Consider the following 8,217-nt stretch of genomic DNA (forward strand, 5'->3'; position numbering starts at 1 on the left):
ACATGAATCCATGTTTTGTTCTACTTCTATCAGTCTGCGTGTGTTTCAAAGTGAAGCTGTGCCCATGGGCTAGCCTTTGGAGATAAGTTTTTAAGAAGAGTGGAGAAAGAAACAGGCTCTCTGGCCCTGGTTTCTTATGTAGCAAGCAAAATTGTTGACTTGTTTTGGACAAGACCTGCGTAGTCAAGATGAAAGGGACAGGAATATGCAGGGACATGCCTGTTCATGAGCTGCTCAAAGTGGTGGCTGAGCCTCAGCTGCTCTGTTAGAGTATGAGTCATGTTTTTATTTGTGTTTTTCTGAGCCTGAATTGAGAAAGCTTGTATAAGAAATTTTACGGCCCTTGACATTGCTCTGCACTTTTGCAAGACAATAGCCTGACATTTTGCCCTAGGTGTTGGATTAAATAGTAAGTGGAGACCATGCAAATATTTCTGCTTAGACATTATCATGCCACGGCCTTACGAAAGCTGGGGACTTCTGCTGTTGGGCTGGTTCTACTAATATGTGACATTAAGACAGCAGCTCCGTTTATCTGTCTCTCTGCGTAACTGTTGGTTGGCTCTTCTTTGAAAACACTGGTAGAAAGCCCACATAGGAGGAACTGAGGGAAGAACCACATCCTGACCACCAATGCTTGCTATCAGGATGAATCTGGGTGGTATACAGATCCCATAAGTAACACCTGAGCAAAGGTAAGCTGCAAGTAGCCGTTCTCCTGTTGTACACAAGCATTTTGACACAAGCATATCACTAGTTTTGGTTCTCTAGGTAGTCACACTCTGATAAGCAAGGCAAAGAAAGGGAACATAGGTCTCTGCATAAATATGCTTGCTCAGCTGTATCCTGCATTTCCTCTAAAATTACCCTCTCCTAAACTCTATCTGTGAGAGCAAAGGGAGTTGACACTGTAAGAGCAAAGGAACTTGCATTTCTCAACCTCGTGCTAACAGCTGCCAGCCTGAAATCATCTGGGGATTTTTTGCTTACATTGATTTTAAAAATAAGGATAGGGCTGTTGGGTGAAGAGTGAATGAGTTTCACATATTTTGATGCCTTATGGATATGTTCTCAGAAAAATTTTTATCCTTTTAGAGCCATTGTTTTCTCTTTCACCCAGCCTGGCAGCGATTTCATAGCTTTAACTAATGGTCTCACAATCTGCTTTCAAGCTGCAATAGTAGGAATGTGGCACTAGCATTTTCCTTTCTCAGTAGTCCACTTGGTGGGTAAAATGTGAATGCAGAGTCAGCAGAACCACGTTTCACTTTTAGCTGTCTTCTTGCTCTCCAGCCGCTAGCTTTCGTCTCCAGCATGGTGGAATCTTGCTGACTCACTTCCCTACAGTTGCCTTACTGCAGTGCCACTGTGAGCCATCACATATGACTGTTTTAAATTTATCACACTTTCTGTCACAGGCAAAAAATTTTAATGTCTTTGGATTCCTCTGTCCTGAGGTTGCTTTCTCCCAGTTGTCCAAATTAGGGGACTTGCTCAAACTCCTTATGCAGAAATGAGAAGCCCAGAGATTTGTGTGCATGGCTGGATATTACCTTGATACAGATCTGGAACACAACCCTATTGTGCTCCTCAACACCAGAGCTAAGAAAAGCTTTGTGTCCCAAGCTGTAGGCCTAGTCCTGGCAGATCACAGGTCTCATGGGAGAAAGCAGGTTTGGAAAGGAACATGTATGAAGTAGAGCTTTTTGCATCCCTTGGTTGACTGTACTAAGGAAAGCAGATATTTTCAAAGATGACTGAATTTCCTCACTGAGATGATCATCAATGAAAAGGAAAGAGACAAGCAGCAGGAAGAAAGTGAGGCTGAAGACCATGATCATTCCACTGAAAAAGTGCAGGAATCTGTAATGTTAGTCTTTAGTAATGTGGTGTCCTTAGGAAGGGCTTCCAGGAGGTGGAAACCAACTGGAAAACTTTGGTAGCAGTTATGAGCCAATCTGAAAAAGGTTAGACAATCAGCATGCTAGATGTGCTTTTTTATCCCTGTTGATTTTAGAGGGAAGTTAGCTTGTATTCAGAAACTGCTGGGAAGAAGGAGAAGATATGATGAAAGGAGAGGCAGACATATGACAATGTGGCTGCATAAAACCTACCTGCTAAAAAGAACCCCAATTTAAAAATCAAGTTAAGTCTGGCAAACTGTATGTCCTATGAGGTTAGGACTGCTTGATTCTCTGTTAGCCTCCTTCTAATTCTGTTTTTCTGATCCCATCTCTTGACCTGGAATGTGGCTGCAGGCTAATGGTGCTGCTGGGGCTGCAAGGGCCCTTACAGGGGTCTCCTTTCCAACCTCCTGACAAAGCTGGGCAGCTCTGGGGGTGGATGGGCTGTTCAGGGCTTAGTCCACTTGGTGCTGCAGCACAGCTACACAAGGCAGTGCTGCAGGGTTTTAGATGTAAAGGCCTATAGACCTAAAGGCCTATAGATGTTTAGAGCTGAGTCACCAGGACCCTCTTAGACAGGGTACCAACAGCAGTAGACCCTATAATGTGCAGCTGTCTGCAAGGCAATCAGTCCCCCTCTGTAGGAAGAAAGCAAAAAATCCCAAACCTTTCTTGAACTTTCTGCCCTCTTGGTTTGTGGATGTGGCACTTGGAGACATGGTTTAGTTATGAACATGACAGTGCTGGGTTAGTGGTTGGACTCAATGATCTGAGAGGTCGCTTCCAACCTTAATGATTCTAGGATTCCCTGTGATCTCCACAGGAGATGAGCAATGTCACAGAATCACAGAATATTCTGAGTTGGAAGGGTCCCACAAGGATCATTGAGTCCAACTCTTAAGTGAATGGCCCATACGAGGTTCAAACCCACAACCTTGGCTTTATTAGCACTGTGCTCTGTTTCCCTTCAGAGAGCAGAAATATCCACCCAGCTGCAGTCAGGCCCACTCCTTTGCATTTGGCCCAAAACTCAAGGGGCTGTTAATCAGGTTATCAAAACACTGAAGAAAGGTTGTTTTCAAGAACCTCATGATATGGTTGAAAAAATTTTGGTTGAACTCAGCTTGTAGTTTAAAAAGTGCTGGGGGTAATAAAATAGGAAGAAAGACTACCAGATTAGGCAACTGCATAAGTATAATTTCCCTAAAAAACCCCTACTCCTCAAAAAAACCCAAACAAAAACAAACAAACAAACAAAAACCAAAAAGGAGCAAAACCCATAGTTGCCAAACTCTATTTCCTATAAACCATCAATTGTTTGGATTTATGTTAACCTTCTTTTCCTGTTAGTTGAGCCCTGACTTTCCTTTCAATATGGTGCAAAGACTGAAAATAAAATTAAAATAAAGTTAAAATAAAATAAAATTAAAACTTGTAGCCTGATACAAAGTTTTGTCTGCATCAGAGGACCTGAGGACTGTTTCAGGATTGGAAATACTTCAAGTATATTTATAGCAATGTCTGAAGCTGTAGCTTATGGTTCTCATCATGCCCATGAACTGAATGAAATTCTCTCATCTTTCTAACACAGCTGATCATATAAAAAAAGTTAATGAGTGCAACAGGGAACAGTGGGCGCGCCATCATGTTCTTCACTTGTAATCAGGGAACAGGAAAAACTTGCATTTCAACTTGCCACAAATATCCTTGCTTCCTGTAGCTTCTAACGTGTGCTATAAAAAATGTGCTCATATTATTACTGTGCTTTATTACTATGAATTGATTAGTTACCCCTGTCATGATCATTGCAGGTAAAATAGATATGGAGATATATAATTGTAAGAAAAAAACCCCAGCTTTGTTTTTACAGCAAAACCTATCAGTCAGGAACATCCATGGAAAAGTCAATTTTCAAACCAAATAGTCTTCAGACTTAAGTCTTGTGTAGGATTTGATTTGTTTATAAGAGGCAGTAGATGTTTTTTCCTGGTAAGGCTGTTAGAAGAGTCTTACTGCATCTGGAGTCCACCTGAAAGAGAATTCCTGTGGAAAATTAAATGTGAAAACAACTGTCAGTCAGATGGGGTTTGGTCATTGCTAGAGCAGCTCCTCTGTCTTGATTGTGACATTCATGCAGACAGCTGCTGAGCTTCCAGTGCATTGGAGTGGCTTCTTACCACTGCTTTTAGCAGAAGGTGGTTTGTTAACATTGTATTTTGGGGCTTGGCAAATCTACTTTTGTGGCCAGACAACATTGCAGTCTGTATGTCATGCAGAACAGTGCTAGCAACATCCCCAAACTAGAAATGCCATATAACAGTTTGGAGGGTATTTATCATGCTCTTATAAAGTTTGGTGAAGATGAGTCTTCTTGTTTGTATGTCTGAATACTGATGAATTAGCTCAGACAAAATAAAACATGGTCTGTTGGTGGGAAATATTAACTGGAATGTTTGTACATATGCTTCCAGCAGAGCTGAGCGTGCAAGGGTGGGGCTGCCCCGGTAGCTACAGTCCTTGTGTCTCCTGAGCAGCTTTTCAGCTCCACATTTCTAACAGCAGTACCAGTGGAAAACAAGCTACCAATGGACAGTGGGGTTTAGGCCATGTGGATAGAGAAAAGGCCCAGTGATGTAGGTCAAGTAGTTTATAAATGACTATCCTACAAATTACTGCCCTGTGGTAATGTGCAAGGTCAATATGGTGCTTTGTTACTCTGTAATAAAATAAATGAATTGAATAAGAGATGAAGTACTTTCTTAGGTTATTTGGCCCCTTCGGAACCTTATGTCGTTTTTCTGTTGTATATCTTAGCCTTTAATATCAGTAATTTTGACCCAGGCTGACATCATGAGCTCAGCTGCTACCAACCCTACATTCTCTGCCATGGATGACTTGCACTGTTTGTAATATGAAGGTCTGTTGGAAGATGAACCTTTACTGCAGGTCACCGCAGATGATGCCTGCACTGCCCAAGACATCCATCCTCGGATGCTTTTGCTGTTGGGCACCAATAGATATGAAATGCACACAAAGACCAAAAAAAAGCACCAAGTCTATGAAACTACAACAGACACAGTTTTGGAGGGCACGGAGTAGAACTGGCTCTGCACCAAGGACCCAGTTTATCTGACCTGTATCAACTTGTGAGTCATCTTTGTGCTGAAGTGTGGCCTCTAAAAGGTCTTGCTCCATGGCAGGTAATGGTTATGGTTGACAGTACAAATCAGTAATGCATGGGGGAAAAAAGAACTCATCGGCTTGAGAAGAATATTCAGTTATTCCTCAATGATTGATTATGAGCCTAAAGACATCAAGACTTAACTGACATAAGAACCACAGGAGTTAAAGTCTGAATGGCCTAAAGACGCAGACACTGTTAGCTCCAACCTTTACCTGGAGTCAAAGGTACTGGAAATTTGTCCCTGAGGACACAGATGCCTAATTTTCACAGTAGACAGTGGAAAGAAGGTGGGATGCTGTTCATGGCTGCTGAAGGACACAAGACTCACTTCCTCACCTTTACCACAGTGATGAATTAAAGCATAAAGAGTCCTTCCTCCTCCTCCCCGTGGTCTGCTAACGAGTTAGAAGCTGCACATAGCAAAGACATGGACAGGACATGGTTTCTTGATGGTCCTGCCTTTTCCAGGGTAATGCTTCAACCTTGTCCTACGCAGGCTGCTGCCTCTCAAGCTGATCTAAGAGCTGCCTTTGTGGATGAAAGGTGTTGGTCTAGAGTCACTTATGCTTCTCTGGGGATCTGGGCATCAGAGCAGAGGGCTTTGTTTTGTACCTGTTCCAGTTAGGAAAAAAGGACAGAGATTCATGCAAAATGGGGAGTGCTGTGAGAAAACAGCTCAGGAATTTACCTTGTTTGCACAGTTTTGAAGGGCTAGATAACAAATTAACAGGGTAAAAGGAGGAATGAGAGGAGGAGGAGGAGGAGGAGGTTTCCTTTCTCCCTGTAACTTTCTAGTGGACAGGAATGCATATATTTTTTTGTGTTTCCCCAGCTTGTCTCTCTCTATTGGGTTCTAGCAACAAAGCCCGATTCTCTTGTTGCTCATGTCTTCTCAGATGCTGGGTCTGAGGAGAGACTTTTATCTCCCCCTTAAGTTTCTCTTCCAAGTAGGACACTATGAGCAGCTCTCCCATGTCTGGGCTTTTCATGTCTTGTTTTGAACACTGCTAGTACCAGACATGAAGTAAGTTGGCTTTATCAAATGTATTTTGGGGTATTTTAAGCCTTCTTGTCAATACTGGTGTAGTTAAGTTGAAATTAAAATCTGATTTGCTTCTGTTTGAGAGGAAAATTGTTTTGCCTGTACTTTGATCTGCTTTCACTGAGGTCTCACGTACATTGGTGGGACTGGATCAAGTTGGAGAAATTTGAGGACTTTTTTTCTCCGGTGTTTTTCTTTGTCAAAAATGTCAATTAAAATTTTTGCTACTAAAACTCTATTTTTTCTTCTCAGCATCACTGTACCCCATGTCTAACCATCACAGTAGCATTTTTACTTGCTACTGAATTTTGTCACTGAACTTGCTTGTTGCAAATAAAGGCAGGGCTGTTTATTCATAATGGCATTGGCACACTGCTGTGTTTGGGCAACCTAAATCCCACTTAAATCCTTCTGCCTCAGGTTTCCTGCCGGCAGGTGCCAGGTTGCCAGAGGCACCTTGCTGACAGGCAGCCCCAAGCACAAGGACCGGGTGCAAAGGAGGGCTCCTGAGTGTGCCTCCCCATCCTCATGGCATCCTGCTCACAGCATTGTAAGCTTGGAGTAGCCATTGTGGTCTCATAACTCTAGAACCAAACACAGGGAACCAGTTTCAAGCTACCAGCAGGTCTAGGTGGCATTTTTCTTCACAGGTCTTTTTATTGCCCGGAGTGACCTCGTTGGTGCTGCAGGCTGCCTCCTTAACAGTTCCTCCACTCTTAGGAGCCGTTGTGGCTGCTGCCACTAGCTATACAACCTCCTCTCAGAGATTGAGCTGCCTGCTTGTTCTCAAAGACAGAAACTAGGTGAAGGTTGAGAGGACTTATCAGTAAGTCAGGGCAGGAGCAAACACACATATTGCCAGGGTGTTGCAAACATCCTCAGAACAAACACCCAAAATCCAGGGAATTCAGTTAAGGTTGTTTAAATTCTTAGTGGTATTTCTGTACATTACAGCATAGACTAAAGGTACACCATATTCAAAAATAAAATACTGGGGTGGAACACAGAAGTCTCATGCAACATCCAAAATAATTGTAAATTTTCAAAAATTCTCGTAAACTTCTACGTCATCTGGAAAATGAGTTGATTTCTTTCATACTGAGAGCATTGTATTTTGGTATGCAAAAGTGTTTAAATGTATAAAGTCCAGGTGAAGGCTCTATGACTGCTATCACTGTGACTAACAAACCAGAAATTTCACTCTGATCCACAGCTATAAATCAGACCTGCTTTTCCATCAATGCCCACACTGAGGCTTCTGTATCTGCCTATTTGGGCTCTCTCAGGTGCTACGAGCCTCAAGCCTCTTCAGTACTGAATGCTTCAAAACCTGATAAGCTCCTTTTGGGTAAGCTCTTCCTTCTTTGTCTTTTGAACTTCACTCTGCCTTTTTAATGCAGAAATTTATTTTGTGAGGAGGGTAAATCTTGGGCTTTTTCATGTCCCTGCTTCCTCATCTTGAAATCTGTTTATTATTATTTCTGCAAATACTGCAAAAGGTTATCCTCGCCTTGACTGCTTCTCAGGAGACATGCTTATTCAGGGCTTTAATCATTAATTTCCTTTAATCATTAATTTCCTGTCATTCCTTGGTTTATGGGCTTCCTAAATCCCTCTTGAGAGATTGCGATCACAGAACTAAACAAAGAGCAACTCTCTTGGGATCTCTAGCAATTCCAGTGCAAACAAAGAAGAAATGAGACCCAAACTCAGACTTGAAAGGGTGGGTATTAGAAGGGTTTGGACAGGGCTTGAGATTTCCTGATAGGGTATTTCTGTTGAGGTGAGACCTGCAAGATCACATCATTCAGCAGACTCTTCACATTACTAGGGTGTAAAGTCCTGTTGTAAAGAATAAAATAAGGGATTTCAGTTTCATGGTTCCTTTTGAGTTCTCTGTTACTCATTTCAAATCCACATCGAAATAGATTTTAATTTTTTCTTTCCATGTTTTGCCCATTAGTCCCAACATCTTCAGACAGGTTTGCTTCACAAGACCAGAACCATATCTGGCTGTACTTTATTCACTGTGGCAGTATCCAGAGGCTGGCTGACTGCTTTTTTATCACACCTCCATAGTCTTAACT

The sequence above is a fragment of the Chiroxiphia lanceolata genome, chromosome 2 (assembly GCF_009829145.1).
Source record: "Chiroxiphia lanceolata isolate bChiLan1 chromosome 2, bChiLan1.pri, whole genome shotgun sequence".
NCBI lineage: Eukaryota > Metazoa > Chordata > Aves > Passeriformes > Pipridae > Chiroxiphia > Chiroxiphia lanceolata.